Source organism: Pleurodeles waltl, chromosome 2_2 (assembly GCF_031143425.1).
Source record: "Pleurodeles waltl isolate 20211129_DDA chromosome 2_2, aPleWal1.hap1.20221129, whole genome shotgun sequence".
NCBI classification, from domain to species: domain Eukaryota; kingdom Metazoa; phylum Chordata; class Amphibia; order Caudata; family Salamandridae; genus Pleurodeles; species Pleurodeles waltl.
Window position 1 is genome coordinate 32,326,675 of NC_090439.1, and position 24,371 is coordinate 32,351,045.

The following is a 24,371-nucleotide window of genomic DNA, read 5'->3' on the forward strand; positions in this document are numbered from 1 at the left end:
TACCAAAATGGTTATTGAAAATATTCAAGAAGCAGAAGCATCACACTGAAAGGGAAGAACCTGGCAGCAGAATGAACATCTGTAGGAACACACAAAGAGAAAAAATGCTTAGACAAAAAGCAAACATGGAAGGCATTTAGACAGAACACTCTAAAGGTGCACCAAAAACCCATTACCAATGGGTGAAATAGGATGACTGGAAAGACCAGCCGGGGAACCCTAACAGAGGGGCAGACTTGCAAGAACATGGATATTACCAGCAGAAAGTGGGCAGAGACATACACAGGCTCCAGACCACACAGATGACATAAACAAAAACAGAGCACCATAGGAGGGATTGATCAAAACCCTCGAATGGCAATGCATGACATCAAAGGCATAAAACCTGAATATTGAGCTGTGCTCCTACTGTAATGCAAGAAAAGAAGAAAGTACAAGGTTGTGGAGGAGCAACAACAAAGGTGGAAAAAACACCCCTCAATACTGCAAAAGCAACCAAGGCTAAAAACAAGGCCAGTACATCAGAGTAAGCAGATGGTGGAGAGTCACCTGCTCTGATAACCATCAGATACTGTGCGATACAGTACAAACAGAAACACAATGCAAAGAGACACCATTTGAGGAGAGTTTAAGCACAAGAAGGGTGGAAGGATTAAATGGAAGAAATCCATGAAAGAAGAACGGAAGCAAGAGTGGTAATTCCCAAGGAAGAATCAGCACAGAGAACAGCGAGCCAAGTATAGACCGCTCAGAATACTGCTAAAAGGAGTATAGCAAGAACGATTCCCAGAATGGAATCTAACTACTAGTCCTTAGAAACCTGTAAGGTCAGAAAGAAATATGTGATAGAAAAAGAGAAAAGCCTTCCCACATGTGAAGTAACAATAAAGTAGCAATGCTAGGGGTAGAGCCAGCAGTGCAATACCTGCAGTAGGCAACAACAGGTAACAAAAAAGATACATACAGAAGGAGGAACAACCCTCCAAGACAGACCCAAAGCCAGTCATGAAAGAATAGGGGTCTATACCATCCCATACGCTATATACCTCCCTTATGGAAGGAAGGGAATGAACGGCAAGATCCATTGCATAAACCAATGATGGCATACAAGTATAACCCTGCCACAGTGGACTAATGATTAGAAAACATGCCCATGGAGAGGCGGGGCAAGCCTGAAAGGAAAACATGGGTTTGAAATCAAAGGTGAAGGAGGGAAATGACTGAAAAATATGCGGAAAGGAATCCTCACTATTCAGTGGGACATCCGTGAACCTGCCACGAAGTCACAGGGGAGCGCTCCACATAATTCCCATGAGGGACTGCAACCATGATCACAACTTCACTGTACATTTCCTTACACAAAAGGAAAATATGACAATAGAGATATCGGTGTGCAAAAAAACAGAACAATAAGGGATGACCCTCACGTCCACCCTAAAAAGGGTAGAAGGAAGGTGAAAGTAGGACCCTCAAGGGGCAACAGCCGGGAGCCCTGAGTATGGAGAAAAGAGCACCAGAAAAGAAGAACTGGAATAAAAGTATTAACTTAATTGACTAATTGAAATGCCATGGAAAATGGACAGAAAAAAAACTTTTCTATAATATGAATGGAAAAAGGACACATGCAAAAGCAGTCGTAGAAATCCTAAGGACAATAGGAAACAAACTGCTCCAATAGGAGTACCAAGGAAGTTCCCCATAGGGATCAAGAGGCAGGTAAAGAGTAGCGAAATGCTTACCCAATTGCTCTGAAGAGCAGTGGCAGAACACAAATCTCCAAAGAAATCACAGAGATTGTAGGCGACCCGCCAATAAGTAGAACACAACAGAAATCACGCCATAGGCGGAATGAGAAGCAGACCTGGTCTGAAATAACAACAAAAAGAACCACTATGTGTTAAATGACAGAGAAAAATGATCATAAATATCATAGGCGGTATAACAACTGCTGAACAGAAGTGGTCTGCATTACCAGATGCACGTAATTGTGCAACTAAGCAAAATCTTCATGATGGAAGAGAACATGATATTATCAATTGAACCTGCAAGGAGCAGGAAGTTCACAATGGATGTTAAGTGACAACAAAAATATACTCCAGAATGGCAATACAACAGCTAAGGGTGGTGCACATGTACAGACACACCCGCAAAAGGACCCTTGTAACTCAGTGGGAGGGTGTGAGACTTTTAACGCGTCCCTTTATGATAATTTATTACACATATCAGGACTTGTTTTAGGCCAATTAATCTTTTGACCCAGTTGAGAGACACCTTAGGACAAGATAGCTAATCAATTTGTTAATCAATACATCAATAATGTCATCAGTATTTATTACTACAGTACATTTCACTTTAGTCAAAGTCATTAATCAACCCAAGACGCCCATGACCTTGCAGTCATGAATAACCACACCAGTTTATTAGAATTTTATGACGTTTATTCCCTATTGATTACAATTCTAAAATCATGTATGTTAATCTTAAAACCAAAACACTCAATAACATTGGCATAATTTGGAAACTTGAATAAGACTTGAACAATGCAAGAAACGCAATTATTAAAACATAACACAGAGTCAGCATAGATCAACTTTAGCAGAGTTTCATTAACGTGTCAATTCAAAGCATAGATTCAGTCGTTTGTCTATTTGCGTCAGTTTAGTGATTAACTGACCTAACCACTGAATAGCATGTTGGGCTTCATGCAAAACAATTTAGAACATCAATTTGGAAAACATCTAACTGTGGTCTCTGTCAAAAGCAAGCAGTTGGTACCTAGAAAGGAAAAGCAAACAGACAAATCAAAATTTCATTGTCATAGTTACCCTCCAAGGTTTAGGTCAGCAGTCAGGTTCAGTCTTCGACTTCAGGACATCAGTTAAATCACCATCAGTCAGAATTCAGCTCCGGGGCAAAAGGGCAACTTCCCTCATAAGGAGGTGAAGTGTAAAATGGGCAATCTAAGAAAAGAATGGTTTAAGTAAAACCATAGTAAGTAACCAAACAGAGTGACAAAGTTTCTGGATAAAATCAATAGCATTCCCTAACCCACCTAAATGGCTCCCTGTGTCATGGGTTTTTATCCCTTTTTCGTTGTACATTCCCCTAAAATTTCATTGGTCCATGGTTATACCCCACTATCTTTACCCAGTTAGAAAATAGATTATGTCATTAATCTTTCACCCCATATTAGTTTACGGACATTTTATTGGTCCATTTGATTAACGTCTTCAGAGGTAGCACGTCCGGCATGATTTCATCCTTCTGTAATTCTTTGCACATCTTTTGGTCAGTAGCTCCATTGTCTTTACCGGTTTAAACGACCTTGTAGATTACATTAATCTACACTGTTGCATTTTGACTAGCATTTTCTACAAGCAATGTGAATTTCATGAGAAGAAGATCTACTATGGTTACATTCAGCTTCTAGTTGGATGAAAACAAGAGGTCATGTCCTTTTGCGAGTCAGCACATTGCACATTTGAAAACAGAAAAAAATACAATTATATGAGAGCCAGCTAAGCTTCGGCTCATGCTAACTTAAGGCCTACAAGGTTTATTAGCACAATTCCAATAACGTAATCATTAATAATTAGTATAAAACTTGTTCAATTTAATAATTCATAACATTAGTCATTTTATTAATCCACGTATACATTGGCGGCCACTCCCTGTCGTCACATTTCAGGTGCACGTTTAATCGAAACCTAGTAATACAGTTTTCTATGCAGCATTATTGCACACTATTTCATAAACATTTCATGTTAATATAGATTATATAAACTACCCTCTCTCAAGACCATGAGCAAAATGCCACGGTAAATGCTCCTTAAAGAAGCACTGTAAGAGGAAGATGACCTGACATTAAGTCCCACCATGAGCATCTCCAAAATGACGCAAAACCTAATCGGCAAGCACGCCAAAAAGGGGCTTGCCATCAAAGGGCATATCAAGCAGCAAATCACATACTGGTTCTGAGAAACTAGAAAAACCTAGCCAAGTCCTTCATCGTAGCGCTACCAAGAAAGCCATAATCCGCACAACAGAATCGTTGGTATCCATCCCACAGTGACCACCAAGTTTGGCAGCCTGCTGACCATCCCATATCAAGGGCATAAGAACAGTTCTCGTCAGGCAGAGAAGGCAGAATACGCTCCACTGAGTCCCACAGAATGTGGGAGAAGCGAGCAAGAACACAAGAGGTGTGAGTGGAATCCAAAGCCGAACTAGATGAGGCGAACACCCTCCTACCAGAAGGGTCCAGCTACCTGGCTTCTCACTCTGGTGGAACAGGAGGAATCTGCCTAAGACTGTGTGCAGCCAAAGCAGTTTGCATCACAAAGCTGTGAGTCGTTGGGTGCCTCCAAAGGCATGACGGATCCTCCGGGGTCCGCCTTTGTCTGTAAGAGACACAATGCTCCACAGGGAGACCAGGAACTGGCTGGCACCAAACTCCCAAGAAGATATCATAAAGAGCCGTGCAATAAAGAAGGACTGGCTCTGCAGAGACTGGTCAGGATGTAATACATCAAGTAACTGAGCGGTGGACAATTGCACTGTAGGAAGCTGTAAGTGCATCACCACAGAAACTAGTTTCAACATGGCTGCAAAAGCAGAACTAGCCTCAGTAGCCAAACAAGGGGTGGAGAGGAGGCTGGATGCCGGCAAGGAATCAAGACCGCTTGCATTGGCCAAATCAAGCACCAATCTGAGCATGAAAATGGAATGGTGCCTGAATGAAGAGGCTGAAGATGTCCAGGTCCCCCCAATAGAGGTTGAGGCTCAGTTAATAAAAGAACATCTCACTCCAACGTGTCGTGTCCTGGTGTCGGTGTCGAATGACACAGGGCCGGAGAGACCTCTGCGGTGGCATCATCTGACTCCTGACAAACAACAATAGGGGCATTGAGCAAAGTTGAATGCTCTACCACTCTCGAGGACGGTGTCAAAAGGGAGGAATCCAACGCAGTCGGTGGGAGCCGTAAGAGGCTGTGCATCTGCGCCGATCCAACTCCAGAGTCAAAGTTGAGGGGCTCAACGGGCACAGAGGACGAAGCCGCCGGTGAGGACCCTGTCAGAGCACCTGCCACCTCCTTAGGGCCGAAGGTGCTCCAGAGAGAGGAGGAGACCCAAAAACAGAGCACAAGGATGAATAATAGCCCCGCATTTGGGCCAGAGTCGCCCTGGTGCCAGGATAAGGCAGAAGGGATGAGGTGAACTCATGCACAGATGCGTCCTCAGAAGATCTGGGTAAGTCTCACGGGGGCAGAGAAGCCGGCAGAGGACGTGACTTCACTCGAGGACAGCGCTTACCTGGAGGCGTCATCGGAACAGGAGACTTCAAGGGAGCCACAGGCGAACGACTCCCAGAATGGTCTTTGGGATGCGAAGTAGAAAATGACAGACTACGACGCCTTCGAAAGTCTTGTGAAAATTGCGACACCCATGCTGCCAAAAGCTTCATCCACCACTCACACAACCTCTTAGGCCACAGTTGTTGACGGGAGTCGCAGTTGTTGGTGTTGTGATGGGTGCCATGGCACCACATGCAGACAGAGTGGGGGTCGGTGAGCGACCTCTGTTGAGCACATGACCAATAGGGCTTAAAGCCATTACGCATAAACACTGTTCCAAGTAAAAATGCCATTGAAAAAGGTGAGGGCCAAAAATGGTCAGAGGAACTGCTTCTCCGGATCCGCGTTGCTTTGCGAAAAAGAAGAAACTGATGTCAGCGCATCGGGGGAGGGACTATACGGACTCCGTTGATGTTATATCTAGGTAGGAAGGCGCTACGGAGTTGCACAACACCCTCTACCGAAGCGCAGAGGTGCTGCTGAAGAAAAGTTTCTGGATCCAGTTTGGTGCCTGGGGGATAATTCTAGGATAAGGAATCTGCAGCTATTTGTCTCTATCAGATTGAGATGAATCAATTTCTGCTTGGTCCATGCTTCATTGAGAGGAACAACGGATTGTTTGACCTGCACTAGCTAAATAGGAGTCGGCAAAGCAGCATGACAACAAAACCAATGAATGGTAAGCAGTAGGTAGGCTCTGAGGCATTTACTGTACACAATACGCCTTGCATGCACAAGCGCATGCAGAGTATGTGCTGTTGCACTCTCAACCTAAAGACTACACTTGTGTCGACAAAGGAAATAAGGAAACTGCATAAATTATATAAGGACCAATAATCTCTTGGTTTGTACAGTGAAAATTAATTCCCCTAATATGTATATATACTTTATACAATGCTTATATTATGCATGGGTCACACAATAATGTATATACTGACAAAATTATTGAATTACATAAATGTGTGGATGTGAATTAAACTTTCTGAAACGTACTGATCTTTTCACCAGATCTTCGTCTATAGCCATCCTCTTCAATATGATGACTACAAAAGGGCCCTACAACATTGACAACCATGGTCAGAGCCTTAGGTGCTCAATGCTAGACCACAGAGAGAAAACCTAATCTATGTGTAGCTAACATTGCTACCTGATGCCCCACTCATGTCAGCACTGGGTAATCAGTGATGTAAGTAAAACATATCAGGAATTACACTTAAGAAACTGAACAAGCATGATCTGTTAATCTAGAAGTATCATCATGCCAAGTGTGAAATTTAAAGAAAGAATCCTTGCTTGACTAGTGTAATCACGTTAACATTCCAGAAATGTAAAGAAGAAAGTTGTTTGTTTGAGTGCAGCAGTTTTTGGAAAGGTAATCTGTTAAAAGAATTCCACCAATGAAAGTAAAATGAGGAGCCGCTACCCATTCCAACTTCAGACCCTTCAACTTACCATCAGGGGACAGACTGTCATATTTGCTTCTGAAGACCTCTTATATACAACCTTTGTGTTTTAATCTTTCTCTCACTGCTTTACTGTTTATTCTTTGTTGCTACACTGGCTAACACCAAGGAAGGGGTTGCTCTGTGCTCAGGGCCAGACTGGGAACCAAAAGCAGCTCTGGCAAATTTTGCCAGACCATCCCCATAAGGTGCATAGTGAGCACGCCTGATGACTACAGTGGGGCTTGGGGGAGGGGGAGTCTTCCCCCCAAGAATATTTGGGGAAAATGGCAAACACTGTGCATTCTAAAGCATGTTTTTCATTATATATTCAACTCTATTCGTTTTTAGAGCATAGAAATTATGACCTTACAGTGCACCAGGACATGGCAAACTTCTTCAATGATTCCCTCACCATCACCCTCTAACATTGCCTCTCATTTCTCCATAGCCCCTCTCTCACATGTATTTCATTTGTTTTATAGCACTTGTCTTACCAGCGCAGGCAGTTGGAGCACTTTACATCACACATATAGAGACAATGAATCACGTGTGTAAATGTGTTTGTAGAAAATGTTGACAAGGGGACTACAAGGTGTAGGATTCACATGTCATCCATACTGGTGGGCATTTCTTAAAAGTGGTCTGGGGACGTATAAACCTAGGATTCAGAACATAATATAGTGGTCAGGGTTGACTTTACTGATAATTTATTTCTACACAAACAAGCCCTTTTAGCAAATTTAGCATAATCAAAGACTGGGACAAAATACCTTTTTAACTTGTAACATGCAGTTTGCATGCAGGTATTTGATGGCAGTTCATAGCTCACTGTGCTAGATTATGATTGTAACTTATGAACTTCACAGTAACAAAAGGATCTCTGTGCAATAAAAAAAAGGTTCTCTGTGGCCAAAGCAGTATTCCACCAAGCTATGCACATAAAATAGTGTTCTGTGATCTACATCACACACGTTCTTTGAAGCAGGCATATTAACCCTATGTGCTACCTTAGATAAGTCAAAACTGCCACTAGACAAAATACCGACCCCTCTCCAGCAGGTACATCAATCACCAGAGTTATCTTGGCACTTTTATTGTTGCCTGAAACCTGCTGGATGTACAAAGAACTCTGCAGTGCTTTTATAGCTGTTGCACTGCTACAAAACCGCCCCCTGTAACAAACGTGCCCCATCTCCCCCCAACTTACGGAGAAACACTCGATACCCAGAACGGCCAGTCTGGCCTTGTCTGTGGTGAGGGCTAAATATCGAGTACATGCTCTCAGTCTACTGGGCTACCTTATTGTTCTAGTTCCTGATACTCTCTGCTCATAAACAGCACATCTTTAGTGATGGCTGGCAGAGGAGCAGTAAGGGGAAGACAGAGAAAAAGACGGGTAGAAAATATATAGAAGGAAAAAGAGTTTACAAAGGGGAGAAAAAGAGTGAGAATGGGCAGAAAAGGAGAAGTAGTATAGGGAGTGGGGAGAAAAGAGGAGTGTGAGGGGAATGTGAACAGGGGGGAGTAAAAGAGAAGATTAGAGAGAGAGAAAAACTGAGAGAGAAAGAAACAACTACTGTAAGACACCAGGGGAGCATTGGTTGAGGGTACGTAGAAAGGGTCAGTTACATTACAACAAAGGTGTGCAGTGTAGGTCCGGGAGAACCAGATCCTGCTAGATTTTTGAGCTAGCATCTCTCTTTATATGATTGCTATTTAGATTTATGAAATGTATATTAGGTAGAAATTAAGCCCAGGAAACGTTTACGTCTGGTGTTAGCCTGGACATTTTGATTTTACTAAAATTATAAACTAACTTTGCTTGGGTATAGGGACTTTCACCAGCCGTTTTCATTCATTGGTATGTTGTTGTGTCATTCGTATTTTTCCACCACTCACTACAACATACAGCATGGGGCAATAGATCTGCTCACTTCAATCTTTGGCTAACTTCACTTTGAGCGACGGCATCCTCAAAGGGCACACAAAGTAGTTCCCTTTAGTGCTAGGGAATACTATGGCAATGTGTGCTTTTTGAGATTAAAACATTTTTTTTGCTTCTAGACAATTTTTTTTTTATGTATAGAGTCAAGAGCCCAACAAATGACCTAACAAAAAAGTGTTTTTTTAATGTAAAAGCATGATAAAACGAAACAACAAACAAACATTGGCAAAACCAAAGGGCAGGTATCCAGTGCCAGATCTATTGCCTTTGACAATGGTTGTTTTTCATGGAAGCAAAACCTCTCATAAATACAGATTGCTGAGATTCGAGTACTTTGTGTAATTTTTCCTCCCATTTTTGCTTTTGCGTATATTTTTCAATTGCAGGAGATTGGTTTCAACAGAAATCGTCTCTAGAGAACTGTAATACTGAAACTGTTAAAGTACTGAGTTGCAGCCATGAGACATTTTCTGCGTGAACTACTCTTGCAAGGGTATCTTGGACAGTTTCTGTACGTGAGATTTACCCTCATGTATAACTTTCAAGCAGACTGGCAACAAGTATTTCAAGTTATTAGCATAATTTTCTAAAATGTAATACAGTGTTCACTGAAAGTATACAATATTTCGCACCCCCACTGTAAAAATTATGGCAATCAGCCGTAGAGCTATTGCTCATTGACCTATAAGTTCAATGGATCTCATTACAGCCAGGAGGCCTAAGCCTCCATGTGCAAGCAATAATTTGGTGGAACCTTACGATCGAGATCCAGATGTAAACACAAGACACACAGTGCCAAAATCTGCAGTACTTTTTTACATAAATGTGTTTATACATTAGGCATACCCAAAAAGAAATACTTATAGACAATAAAAAATGTAAGACGCCAAGAATTCTAGAGGGGATGGAGCAAAATAAGAACTTTCATAAAAAGAAAAAATCGCTATGACGCAATCAAAGCTGACTATGTCCTAGCAGTAGGACATGGTCAGCTTTGACTGAGTCATAGCGATTTTTGCTTTAAGCCATGTTGCACAGCAGTTCAATTGCTGTGCAAAATGTTAAAACGCATTGACAAAGCAAATAGATTTTGCATAGCAAAACCTGTTGGCTTTGCCAATGCTTGTTTTTTTTAGTTTCAAGAGATTTCACACGCGCTGTGCTGGCAAAACATAGAAAGGCAGGTTTACTCTGTCCTAACCAAGCAACACTCACAGAAGTCAGATTATCTGAAGTTACGAGGACCATTTTGCTGGCTACTGCGGAGGGCACCGCTGGGCCAGAGTGCACCACACCCAGATAGCGTATCTCTCAGTCTGGCACTGTTACCAGACCAAAAGGGTCCTCAACCCTTGCCGTCTGCACTGGACAGCAGGCTTGGTGGCTGCACCACCCCATGCTAAAAAAAAAATAACAATAAAGAATTTGGGAATCACGTGCAGGTGCCCAGACAAGCTGTGTGTTTCAATAAAAGAACCTGCAGCATTCTTAATTGGTTTCTATAGCCATATAACCCAGAAGTCCTTCTTCGTCCGCTAAGGAAGTGGTGACAAATAGCTGAGGAGCAGTGCGTAATAATGCAGCCCTGGCGGGAGCTGCCAGGGTAAGCAGCATGGCCCGGCCCTTGTCCAATAACCAGAACAAATACAACAAGGAATGTTATGCAATGAGGGGAGCGTGGCTGAGCTTCACCTTTGAATCTCCTCAGAGGGATGTGGGAGGAAAGAAAGAAGCAAAAAGGATAAGTGGTGACAGTTGTCTACGAATGGAAAACTGGTGAGAAGAGGGAATGATAGAGGCCATAAGAAAACAAGAGGGTGGGGGAGCAGGCAAGAGTGTCGGATACGAATGGAGGAAAGCACCCAGGAGGGAGAATGTGCAAAGTGTACAGGAATAAATCAGGGAAAAGAGAGAGGTACTCACAGAAAAAATGCAAGGGAAAGAGAAGGTGAGATGGTGGAGCAGAAACCAGAAGCAGAGTTCTGAGGACAAACTTGAGAAACAGATTTAGCAGAGAAGGGGATAGAGGAAAAGGGTGAAGAGAATGGGAGAGAAGTAATGAGGAAAGTGGGAAAATGTGTACACAAACAGGAGTGGGTGAAAGTGAGAAGAAAAGATAAAAAGCAGTAGTGACAATGGAAGAAGCAGCGACGTTCTTTCTGCTGTCTGTAATTTAAAAAAGTACCTTCAGAAACATGCAGCCAGTGGAGAATACTAGCCACCAGATGCAGTACTTGGTCCAGGCTCCATGGCACAGCTAGGAAGGTTGAGTGGAGGCACTGGCCAGCAAGAAAACAAGTGACAGGGAGCCACATGGAAGCCAGCCAATGGTAAGTAAAGTGACATGGGAGCCACGTCGGAGCCCGCTAATGGTCAGTCTAGTGACGTAGGAGCCATGTGGAAGCCAGCCAATGGTAAGTAAAAGTAAGTGAAATAGGTAAGTAATAGGCAGGTTCTATGCCCCTGTACATGCAAAACCTTAAAATGGGCTTTGTTAATTGCTGTTTAGTTTTACTACCTTGAATACCAAAAGCGAAACATAAACTCAAATATAGCAGACTCAGCCTTTGTAATGTGTGCATGGAACGTTGGAGATGGTAGGCCAGGGTCAGTCAACTTTTGGGAGGCACTCTCGAGAGTAGGCATTGTGTAGAGGCACATCTTCAGGCTTCAGAATCAATGACCTAATTTGAAATGCTGCTTCTCTTATTAATCAGATTGGGTAATAGTGAGCAAAGGGATGTGTCCTTGTTGTGCTGTCCTCTTAAATTACCAAAAGTGTACGCATGTCTGGAGGTGAGTCAGTAAGCAGCGTGCGCTATGCAAGAAACTATACATTCTTTCATACTGAGGCAATGGGAGGGCCATAGCAATGATGCCATTTGTGTCTTAAATGTCAAATGTAGGACAAACTGTCTCAGTGCAGGAAACGTCTGCTGTTGTCTTTGATTGAAATGCACAACTACTGTGTAAGGAGCATGCATCTACAGCAATACTCATATCTGAAACGCCTCCTACTGGAACATCATCAAACCTGCAGTCTAACCAGTCTCCTCAGCTTCGGTATAACTCTTAATGTTTGCCACCCTCCACCCACAGAAAATTACCTTGAGGGACCACAGCTATTGAGTTTCCAGCTCAACAAAAAGTAGTAAGAGTTATTAGTAGTGACCTCTACTATGGCCTGTGTCTGAAACCCTTCATTTATGGACATTAAGCTACTGATCTCCTGCCAGCCTGGGCCTTCATATTTAACAGTAGTTTGGTTTGGATCTGCTGTCAGAGTCTGGGGCTATCAGTTTCGCAAGGCAGTGGTTTAGTAGAGGCTTCCCGGAGTGGGCCTAAGACTTTTGATGACTGCAATGTCTTGACCTGCTGTGTGTCTGGACCCTCGGTTTTAATGACAGTTGGGTTGTGGCCAAATGACACCGTTTAGGGATTTCAGTTTTAATGGTGAGGGGGTATTTGCTTTCTTTACAGCAGGGTTTTAAGTGGAAATACAGAAGTGCTGGTACCCTGCAGAGTACCTGTCTGCTTCTGAGACATGCTGGTACTCTCCCATTAGATTTGTTACAGAGGTGCTCAGATGTACTTCTCCCTCTCAAATTAAAGAAGTGCAGTTACTTAGCATGGGACAGTACCTGCCAGGGAGGCCACCCCCTCCCCGGCCCACCACCTACCAGTTTTGCTGAGGAGGTCGCTTGGAGCTCAACAACTGTCCCCTCCTGCCCCCTGGGGGGATTTAATCACTGCTTTACAGTAGCTGGGGGCAGGGTCGGCTTTAGGGGGATATGACTGGTGCGGCCGCACTGGGCACTAACCTGGAGGAGGGTGCTGAGCTGAGGGGGGGACGCTGTGTTTAGCAATAACTCACAATTTAAAAGCACCTGAAGCAGAGTTCCATGTGCGTTCAGTTGTCAGGCAACAACAAACTCTTCTGATTAATGCTCCTGACAGAGAGAAATCAGAGTTTTTTGTTCAGTGGCAGTTTTGACTCGCCAGCAGAGGCTTAATATGCCTGCTGCAAAGAACAGATTTGTACTTTATGTGGTTAGCTGAGTGGATTAGTAAATCCAGCCTTTAGAATGACCTTTAAAACAAATTAAATATTTATGAGATAGGGGCTATGGAGAGATGAGAGGCACTTTTGCCTGGTAGTAGAGCGGCAGTCCGAGGAGGAAGTCATTGGGGTCGGGGGCAAAAAAGATTTTTGCAAAGGGCGCCACCAGTGCCCTGTCTGGGGGCCTCAGCTTTAAGAACTGCTGAGTTATGGCGTGATGCTCGCTTTTGGGGTTGTTGCAGTATCCTTTGCCTGGAACTTCATAGAAGTTGGGCAGAGCATGGCAATATTTCCATACATCCCTAAACAGTTACACTTCGTTTCTAAGGGATGTGGAGGGGAAGGAGCATTCAAGAGTTGCAGGGTATTCAGCAACAAATAAAGGGTCTGACCATGTTGTTTTGGCTCAGCCTCATCAAAAAGTCCAGTCTGACTAGGGATACAGTCAACAGTCTGAGTAGGGATACAGTTAACAGGTTTCTTCTGCAACAGAATACAAGTGCAAGCAAGCATTGATTTCCTCACATGCATCTGGAGATGTTACAAGAGGTCCCCTCAAAGCATTCGGTATATGAGAAGGAAATGAGGTGCTGCGCCTACCTTATGCACCACCCTCTCGTTAAGTAAATACCATTTGTCTTCCGTTGCCATAAAAGTCAGCTTTTTCTCTCCGGCGCGATACGTTAAACGAGTTCTCACGTCCTCTATCATCACCTAACAGGATATTGGATCACTCTGAATTCCCCTTAATTGTAAGTCCCGGAATACACTTTTTTTTTAAATATACGGCCCTTTCTCGAAAATATGTTAGTGTTGCCATACAGTATATTTTGAAAAGGGCATAAGCGTACTGGTGGCATACAACTATATAGATTAGTAATATACATTTTGTAGATAAGCATACATCTGAATGAAGTACGTGTGACCCTCTATAAAATGTGTGCCTCCGATTTCAGATTAATGGATTTTAAACTACTTTACCTTCGCACCTGTCAATTTACCATCATTACCCTTTTTTAGAGGCTTGTATGTATTAATTAACTATTTACAAATATTAATCTCTGCATGGAACACAATTAACGCTTTTTGCCTGTTGATAGTTTTACTGCCTCAGCCATGAAAACTGTCACAAAGTTTGCAGCATCCCGAAAATTAGCAACGAGAAAAAAAAACGGTTTTCTCTTTTTTTCTTAAATCTTCCACCCTTTCTTTTAATTCCTTCAATTCGCCTCCGGCTTTTGGCTCTCCTTCGCGTTCTCAATTTCTATTGTCTTTTCCCTTGTTCTTGATGATTTTTCTCAATTCTTACTCTTTCTTTTCCGTTCCCCCCCCCTCGCCTGTTCTTTGTAGTCTACTCCGTTTTCAGTCTTTGTTGTTCAGCTAAAAGGCCAGCGCGCCTTACCTTGTTGTGCGCCTGTCAGCTCCGGACAATGTACGTGACTGAGCGGCTGTGGTGTATGGTGATAAAGTGAAAGCACAAAAGGCAGGTGGTGCCTCAGGCTGTGGGCCGGCCCACTGGCAGGAAGCGATACTATACATGGTGCATGCCATAGTAACATAGTAACATGACATGGGTTTGGCGGCAGTCTGCGGCTCTCCACAGCCTCTATGAGAGTTCAGCTGCGCCAAGACCTTTTATCCGCAAATTGCCACTACAGGCCACGGGTCACTCTTTGTGGTTCCAGGTTTTTAGCACCCGATAAACAGCTTTCTATCAAACACATCATGCGAGGGTTCACAGGAATCATAAGAAACTATTCGATTAGCTGTCCTGACTTTATATCATCACTGATGGTTCATATCTATTACATTTAAATAGAGTTTACGATCCCTTTGTGTGGCGCCAAATTGCATTTTTGGACAGGTAGAACGCTACAGCTTTAGTGAGTGTCAGGAAAGTAGTGTGTTGTAGGCACAATGAGGAACATATCGACTATGTAGACTGGACTTTGAGGTACAGATTAAAGTTTGGAGAGAAATGAAGGGGCATATTTATGAAAAGTGGCACTGCACCTAGTGCACCGCCACTTTTCTAGCACCCCTAACGCCACTGAGAGAGCGTACCTTATATAATCTATATTAACATTAAATGTTTATGAATTAAGGTGTGATGCTGTCACATAGAAAACTATAATAATAGTAATTATGCTTAGACATGCGCTTGAATTGTGACCACGATGAGTGGCCACCAATGTATACATAGACTAATAATAATGACCAAAGTGATTATATTATGTTTAAATAAGTTTACACTAACATTTGCGTTATTAAATCTGTACTGGAAACCTCATAGGCCTTAAATTAGCATGAGCCGGAGTTTAGCTGCCTGGCTCTCATATTAAATGCATTTTTCTATTTTCCAGTGTGCTGACTCACAAGGGGCCATGACCCTGTTAAGACTTGGAAGATGAATGTAACCATGTTAGATCCGTTTCGCTTCTTCTCGTTTGCAAAATGAATGTTAAAAGTAAATTGAAACAATGTAGATTAATGTAATGTACAAGGTCATTCAAACTGGTGAAGACAATGGAACTGCTGACCAAAAGATGTGCAAAGAATTACAGAAGGATGAAATCACACCGGACGTACCACTTCTGAAGACGTCAATTACGAAGACCAATCAAAAACTTGTAAAATAATATGGGGTGAAGAGTTAGATTACCTAATATGTTTTATGATAGGTTAAAGATAGAGGGGTATAGCAAATGTCCAATAGAATTTTGGGGGAATGTACATCGAAAAAGGGATAAAAACCCATGTCGCGGGGAGTCATGTAGGCGGGTTAGGGAATGCTATTGATTTTATCCAGAAACTCTGTCACTCAGTTTGGTGACTTGGTGGGTTACTTAAAACCATCCTCGCCCTTAGATTGTCCATTTTTTACACTTTACCTTCTTATGAGGGAAGTGCCCTTTTGCCCCAGAGCTGAGTTCTGACTGATGGTGATCTGATTGATGTCCTGAAGACGAAGACCGAACCTGTGCGCTGACCTAATCCTTGGAGGGTAATTCTGACAATGCAATTGTAATTTGTCTGTTTGCTTTTCCTTTCTAGGTACCAACTGCTTGCTTTTGACAGAGACCTTAGATAGATGTTTTCCAAATTGGTGTTCTAAATTGTTTTGCATGAAGCCCAACATGCGAATGCTAATCAGTGGTTAGGACAGGGGTTCATCAGAACTGACGCAAATAGACAAACGACCAAGATTATGTTTTGTTGAACTGACGCGTTATTGACACCCTGCTAAATTGATCTATGTCCACGCCATGTTATGTTCTGATGTTTGTGATTCTCGCTCTAATGAAAGTTTACCAAAGTTGCCATATCGTGACTATGCTATTATGTTTCTTGGTGTTGAGATTAACGCATTTGCTATTAGACTGTAATTAATAGGGAATAAAACTCATAAAATTCTACTAAGCAAGGTGTGGTTATTCATGGCTGAAAGGTCATGGTAGCGTCTTTGAATTGATTAATGACTTTGACTAAAGTGAAAGGCATTGTTGTGATAAATATTGATGACATTATTGATGTATTGATTGATATATTGATTAGCTATCTCGTCCTAAGGTGTCTCTCAACTGGGTCAAAAGATTCATTGGCCTAAAACGAGTCCTGATGTGTAATAAAATATCATAAAGGATGCGTTAGCAGTTTCTGGTAGCAGAGCGACGGTTTGGCCCTTTGGGGCCCTAGGATGGAGAATCATTGTTTAAATTGTTTTTCTGAGATAATGCAAATTGGAGGTATGATGTGTTTCTAAATTCACCATGACTTTCCCGGGATCTCGGAGCCTGCCTAAGTGAGTTGGGAATGTTCTCGGCGTCATTGCATGTGTGGTGTAGGATTTGCGCTTGCTCAGCTTATGCATTTTGCAGGTGAATTGTGAAGTTTGTGTGTATTTAGGCCAGGTAATGTTGTTTTAGTAGGAGTGGGCGTACTCCGCAGTATGAGAGTAGGGAAGTCGGCGTACTTCATATAATTGTGGCGCTTTGTGTTCACAATTATCCACGTGGTTGGTTGTTCATCTACGGACCAGTCGTGGTCCAAGACTCCGGAGAATATTGACAAGTGTAGGAGACACTTGGGTTTATGTTGTAATTTGTGCGGTTTAATAGGTCAATCGGGCGTGGTTGGCAAGTTGAGTTTGAGTCAAATTGTATGTATGAAACCTTCGATGGAGATTTGGCAAGTTCTAAAGTGCACGAGGACGTACCATTCACAAGTCGAGAGTAGGTTTGCGGGTCTAATTCTGCTTGCGGATGCGGGAACCGAGAAGGAGAGAGTAGCGGCCGAGGCTTCAAGTGAAATCTCTGTAAAGTTCTGAAGCGAATGTGTTACCCTTCCTGTAGTAAACCGGCAAATTTGTTGTTGTTGATTGTTAAGGTGCTCGCAGTAATTTTTGCATTAGTTTGGTGTGGATTCAGTGAGAGGGGGAGGAGCCGCAAGACTTTGTCAGCTACAGTGTGTGAGTGTGACGTCAGTGGTACCGCGCTGAGATAGGTCAGTTGTCGAGAGGGGTTGCGCACGGATTGGCTGCCGTCTGTGAGAGGCAATAGGTTGAGGAAGGTGGGTGAAGAGTGTCCTGGAAACTAAAGTCACTTTCTGTTTAAATAAAAATAAGAGAAAACGCAAAAATGAATTTTGTCAAGGCTTTTAAGAGTGCTCTGAAAGGAGATGCATACATTATGGTGAGTGAAGGGGAGCCTACACCGCCTGAGGGAACTCCGGCTTACATAGTTATGGAGAAAAAAGGTGTCGCGCCTTGTTGATGGATGAAACAGTGGCACAAACTGACAGAAAAAGAGGGATGTTTGGCGTTCCCAGAACATGGGATGTTCAATACGAGAGTGCTAGAAAATCTGAGGTGGATGTTAAGTGTACAGAAACCACCTCCGAGGCCAGCTCAGTATGAGGCTTTAGCGATTTGGGATTTAATGGCCCTTAAGCAGAGACAAGAGAAATTCCAAAGAAGAATAAAAAGGGCAGAAAAGACTTATGCAGAAGCTAGATGAGATAATGAAAGCAAAATGTGGAGGTGGGGAATAGTTGATGGGTTAAAATTATTCCCAGCTATTACACAGGGAGATGAGACACAGGGAAAGAAAGCCACCTGTAAAACAGACAAAGACTCTAGTAAGCTTAAAGAAACTAAGAGATCTTGGGAAGAAGAAGAAGATGATTCAGACAATGAAGAATTTATGGATCGGATATTACATGATCGCCCGCCACCTTATGCGGTAAGCGATAATGTCCCGAGCACTAGTACGGGTCCTGGGAATCAGACGCAGGAGAAGGGAGTTACTGATACAGCACAGACTAGTGATGCGGCTTTGATACAGAATGGTGTCAGTGTACCCACTTCGCAATACATGCAGATACAGTTGCAACCTCCACCGCAGATACAGAGAATCTATCCAGACGTCCCAGTACTAGAGACTACTACAAATCTGATAGTGCCGCCAGACCCGATATATACAAAATCGAGGTTAGTGCAGATTGAGTCGACTCCGCAATTGCTGCCCCAGCCGCAGCCACAACTAATACCGGGATGTAACCCAACAGCTGGACCTCCATTAATTCCTGCCCTGGCTTCACTAGATCAAACCTTTGGAGTCACTGCTCCACGAGGTTTGGGACCAGGTCAGACACCAGCTGCAATATCATTGCCAATTACTGTTGGTCCACCGGTGCCATTGTATGCACAAGGTAAGCCTGGTGTATGTGATCAGGGAGTAATGGGCCAAGATGTGCTAAGAGGAGGGTCCATAGGAACCCCTCAGTTATTGGCCCCAGGAGAACAAGCGGTTTTAAAACCAAGGTCCTTGATAGACCTTTGCCCAGTTGAAGCACCATTGGAAGCAATAAGACAGGCAGGGCTAGGGGTGTTAACCCCACAGACAATAAGTATGAACACTTCACAGTCGCCGATGATGCATGCGGGGAACATTTCACTGCAAGGTTTTACGGTACAACAGTTGAATGAGTGGTTAGAAAAGACCTATACTACGCAAAAGACTACAGTAACAGCAGTAGAACCGGAAAGGTCAGAGAGAGATGATTACCTGAATTTTGTGAGACTGGGCGTGGAAGCTGCTGAATTAGTGGAAGGAACAATGGGGGTGAACAGGCTAGAGTCATACACAGAAGCAGAGTTGAGACACCTGTGCCCTAAGGTTACTAAAGAAGTAGGCAAAGTACATCAGAAATTAGCGAACCTGGCAGACAAATATGATATCGACATTAAGAACACTAAACATTTGAAAAGAAGTTACAGGTTAGACTTTGATTCAAAAGACTTCGAGTATATGAGATCTGCCAGAAGAAAGCACATTTAAAGGAAATACTGCAAAGTGCGCAAATCTGGGGAGCGTTAGAAAAGTGGGAAGGCAGATGGGCTAAGAAAAGAGACAAGGAGAAAGATGACAGCCCAGGAGCTAGTAAAGCCAAAACTACACCAGATACGGAATCAGTAAAGATACTACCAATAAGAGAAACAGCTGGTGTACCGTGGTCTCGAGAAGACATCCTATCTTGATTATCCCAGGTTGAGGGAGAAACCGATTGAGTGGTACCAACAAACAGATAGGTTTGTGAAGCTTGCAAAGTGTCTCTGGGAAGACTTGAATACCCTGTTTGAGATTATTGTTCCGCCCGACTTATGGCTCCAGTGCAAGAGAGGTGTAGACTGGCTGATGAAGGAGCCGGCAAGGGACAAGGTGACCGGAGCACCCTCTGAGGAGGTGATAAAGTACTATCATAAAGTGATTGAGTTTTTGAAGCAGAAAGTGTTGCTGAAAGTGACTGATTGGCAGAAAATCGACCAGACCTCACAGGAGGTTAAGGAATCAATACATGCTTACTATGAGAGATTGTTAAAGGCATTCAAACATTACAGTGGTACTGAGACCATTGAGCCGAAAGACATGAAGCATCTCATGTTCAGAATTGTTGAAGGGTTGAGACCAGAAGTTAGCCAGATGATTAAGAATCATTTGATTTGTTGGCAAGCGAAGCCGATTGATGAGGTGTTGCAGTATGCAAAATACTGAAGTGATGAAATTGAGCTGAAGCAGAAAAAGTTAAAGGAGAAAGTGATGGTGATGCAGATAAGGGCAGCACAGGCAGGAATGCAGGGAAATGGAATTCAACAAATGATACAGCAGCAACCGCAAGGGAATGGCATGTTTCAGGCTCAACCAAGAGGTCGAGGTTTTGTGAATCGCGGTCCAGACTTGAATACTGTTGTGGTTCAAAATGACGTGCAAGGGATGAAAAAGATGTCACCATGTCACGCGTGCGGGGGTGTGGGGCATTGGAAGCGGCAATGTCCGAATGTGGTGCAGCATGGTGTCGTTCAACAAAGCACTAATGTCAGTACATTGCAAAATATGAGAGGTCCAAAGTTGAGAAATCAAAACCCGAACTTTCAAAATAACATGGTTCAGATGCAAGGGTTACAGCCCATGCAGCAAATGCAAATGCCGCATGTTCAGCCAGCGCAAATGCAGCAAGTACAACAGCAGGTTCCCATGGTACCTAGAGTGCAAATGCAATTACCAATGGCTCCGATGGGACAGCAACAGGTGATGCTTCCTCAACAGGTCACAGGTCAAGTGATGAGTCAAAATAATACAGTACAACAGATCCCATTGCGAGGTGAAGATGGAATAAATGAGGAATGGTCGGATGACAGCTCAGACAGCGAAGAATGCAGGCTTGCAGCGTCCTTAGAATTAGATCAGGGGGGACCCTATGTAGAAGGAAAGGTAATGGGTCACAAGTTTTCATTCTTGGTTGATACCGGAGCTACACGCTCTACAGTCAGAAGTGCAGAGGTTCCGAAATTACCACTTTCAGGGCGTGCCATAAGGGTGGTCGGAGTAGCAAACCAGTACCTGACAAATCCGATTACAGATCCAGTACAAGTTGAGATCGGCAACTTCCAGGGACTGCATAAGTTTGTAGTCTGCGACTCAAGTCCGGTATCCCTACTGGGAAGAGACTTAATGTGCAATACGAAATGTTCGATTACATGTTCCAATCATGGAATTGAGGTGCAGACAAACAGTGATGATGAAGGGGACGATGGTCAGTTCTCAGAGTTGGAAACAGGAACCACAAATGAAGATTTCCCTTTGATTACATTGTTCCCGATGCTTACAGTGATTGACTTGCCTGCCGAGTTACAGGGAACTGTGACAGAGAAAGTGTGTGATTTGACAGGAAAGGAAGTGGGACTTATAAAGGGAGTAGAACCAGTTCAAGTACAAGTGAAGCCAAATGCAGTGTTTCCTCAGGTGCCGCAGTACCATATGGCACAAGACGTCCTTATTCAGGTGTCACAAATAATTGCAGACTTTGTAAAGCAGGGAGTCCTGAAGGAAGTATTGAGCAGCCCTTGTAATTCACCGATAATGGGTCTGAAAAAGCCTTGTGGGAAGGTTCCAATTGTGCAGGACTTAAGAAAAATAAATGAGATTGTGGTAAAGTGTTGCCCCATAGTGCCCAATCCAACAGTGATTATGTTTCAGGTCCCATGTGATGCCGAATGGTTCACCGTTGTAGACCTGTCACAAGCTTTCTTTTCGATACCTCTTCATGAAGACAGGCAGTTTTTATTAAGTTTCAAATTCCTAGACAAAGTGTACAGTTAGTGCAGAATTCCTCAAGGGTTTTCTGAATCACCGTCCATCTTCAATCAGATATTGAAAAAGGACTTAGAGTCCCTAGTACTGCCTTTCAATTCAACTCTAGTACAGTACATTGACGATTTGCTGATTGCGTCCAGGACAAAAGATGACTGTAAATATGATACAATCGTCTTACTGAATCATTTGGGAAAGAATGGATATAAAGGCACGAATGACGGAAGCACCGCCAACAGGCTGGCGGTGCTTCCAAGCCCATTCTGATCGCGGCGGTAAAGCCGCGGTCAGAAAACCGGGGCCGGCGGTTTCCCGCCGTTTTTCCCCCGGCTGGGCGAATCTGCCAGGGCAGCGCTGCAAGCAGCGCTGCCCTGCCCTGGGAATTCTGACCCCCTTCCCGCCAGCCTGTTTCTGGCGGTTTTCACCGCCAGGAAGAGGCTGGCGGGAACGGGTGTCCTGGGGCCCCTGGGGGCCCCTGCACTGCCCATGCCACTGGCATGAGCAGTGCAGGGGCCCCCTAACAGGGCCCCATGAAGCTTTTCACTGTCTGCTCAGCAGACAGTGAAAAGCACAACGGGTGCAACTGCACCCGTCGCACGCCCGAAACACCGCCGGCTCCATTAGGAGCCGGCTTCTGTGTTGCAGGCCTCCTTCCCGCTGGGCCGGCGAGCGCTAACATGGTTAGCGCCCGCCGGCCCAGCGGGAAGGTTGAAATGCCGGCAGCGGTCTTTTGACCGCGTAGCGGCCAAATGGCGGTTCCCGCCTGGCGGGCGGCAACCGCCGCCCGCCAGAGTCAGAATGACCGCCAAAGTGTCGCCAAAGAAGCTGCAGTACTGTCAGAAAGAGGTAAAATACTTAGGACACTTGATTGAGAAAGGGTCCAGGAGAATATCGAAGGAAAGGGTGACTGCTATTTTGCAAATTAACCCTCTGACAACCAAGAGAGATGTCAGGATGTTTTTGGGAATGGTGGGCTACTGTCGCCAGTGGATACCCAACTTATCAATTATCGCAAAACCATTGATAAAGCTGACAGGCAAAGAGATTAAGGATGAGCCATATACTATAGCTTTATCCAAGGAAGAACTTGAGTCATTCATGGAATTGAGAGAGTGCATGTGCAGAGCACCAGCTTTGGGTATGCCTGATTATACGAAGCCGTTTCTACTGTTTTGTCATGAACGTGATGCTTGTTCTTTGTCTGTCTTAACACAGGTCCATGGAGGTGCAAACCGCCCTGTAGCATATTTTTCAGCTACCTTGGACCCCGTTGCAGCAGCCTTACCGGGTTGTTTGCAAGCAGTTGCAGCAGTTGGTCAAAGCCTCACGCAGTGTGAAGGCATAGTGATGGGACATCCCTTGACAGTAATGGTTCCTCATTCAGTTGAGATTTTGTTGACTCAAACCAAAACCCAGCACATGACAAATGCCCGTCTTACCAGATATGAGACAACCATATTGGGGTCACCTAATGTTTCATTGAAGCGATGTACTGTATTGAACCCGGCAACTCTACTTCCTGTTGAGAATACCGAGATTAATAACAAAGAGGAAGTGGAGCATGATTGTCTTGAGGTAACAGAACTATGTACCAAGCCCGACCTGATATTCAAGATATGCAGTTAAAAGAAAATGACTGCATTATGTTTGTTGATGGATCCTGTTTGAGAGACTCAGTCGGAATGCTTAGAGCCGGTTACGCTGTATGTACCATAGCTAGTCTCATCGAAGCTTCCTGGCTCGAGAGAGTGTATTCCGCACAAGTGGCAGAGCTAATTGCCCTTACTAAGGCATGCCATGCAGCTGAAAATATGAGGGTCACTATCTATACTGACAGTAGATACGGATTTGAAATTGTACATGATTTTGGCCAATTGTGGTCGCAGAGAGGTTTCATGACCTCCTCTGGTTCCACTGTGAAAAATGGTGAACAAATTAAGGATTTGTTACATGCAATTCAGTTACCTCTTGAAATTGTCGTGGTGAAATGCAATGCTCACGTTAAGTCACAATACTTTGTGTCCATGGGAAACGGTTATGCAGATCAAGTCGCGAGGTTTTGCACATTGAACTGAATATCGTTCAAGGATCAGTGGGAATTGTTACTGCAAACTGAAAATGACACATGCCTGAACCTTGCATTAAGGGTGGTCGATACACTAGATGAGCTAAAGACACTACAGGGTCGTGCTAGCAAATAGGAAAAACGCTCCTAGCAGAGAATGCAATGTGTACAAGGGGCTGATGACTTGTGGGTCTCAGAAGAGGGGAAATTAGTTTTACCAAACAATCTTCTGTCACAATTTGTGAGGCTCTATCATGGACAGGCTCATCTTGGAAGAGATGCAATGATCAGTTCATTTAAAATCGATTGGTGTAACCCAAAGTTCAGACATGCCGCAGAGGTTACCTGTCACAGGTGCATCATCTGTCAACAGATGAATGTCGGAAAAGGGACTGTGATAACTTTGAGACACATAGGGAGAGCTGGTGGTCCATTTAGCAAGATGCAAATGGATTTCATTGAAATGCCTGTTTGAGGAGGATTGAAGTACGTGTTGGTGATTGTGTGTGTTTTCAGCCACTGGATTGAAGCTTACCCCACACGTAGAAATGACAGCCTCACAGTTGCAAAGCTGCTTAGGGAACTAATACCTAGGTTCGGTTTTCCGGTCTCTATAGAATCAGATAGGGGCAGACACTTCGACAATGAGGTGATTAAGCTCTTGTGTGCTGCATTAGACATCGAACAGAAGCTGCATTGTAGCTACCGTCCCGAAGCATCAGGATTAGTAGAGCAAATGAATGGTACTTTAAAATCGAGAATGTCGAATATGTGCGCAGCTACCAATATGAAATGGCCAGATGCATTGCCCTTAGTGCTGATGTCAATGAGGAACACACCCCTGATAAGAAGAC

The 24,371-nt window shown here is 43.8% G+C and overlaps 1 protein-coding gene across 1 annotated transcript in view; it reads right to left on the reverse strand.

Annotated features, from left to right (window-relative positions):
- Window positions 1-14,273, reverse strand: part of LOC138279980 (cytochrome c oxidase subunit 4 isoform 1, mitochondrial-like) — a 566,320-nt gene extending 552,047 nt beyond the window's left edge. The window contains exon 1 of the mRNA XM_069219444.1: window positions 14,207-14,273. The gene's annotated coding sequence lies outside the window, so the exon portion shown is untranslated. The remainder of the gene's footprint in view (window positions 1-14,206) is intronic.
- Between the last annotated feature and the right edge of the window lie 10,098 nt (window positions 14,274-24,371).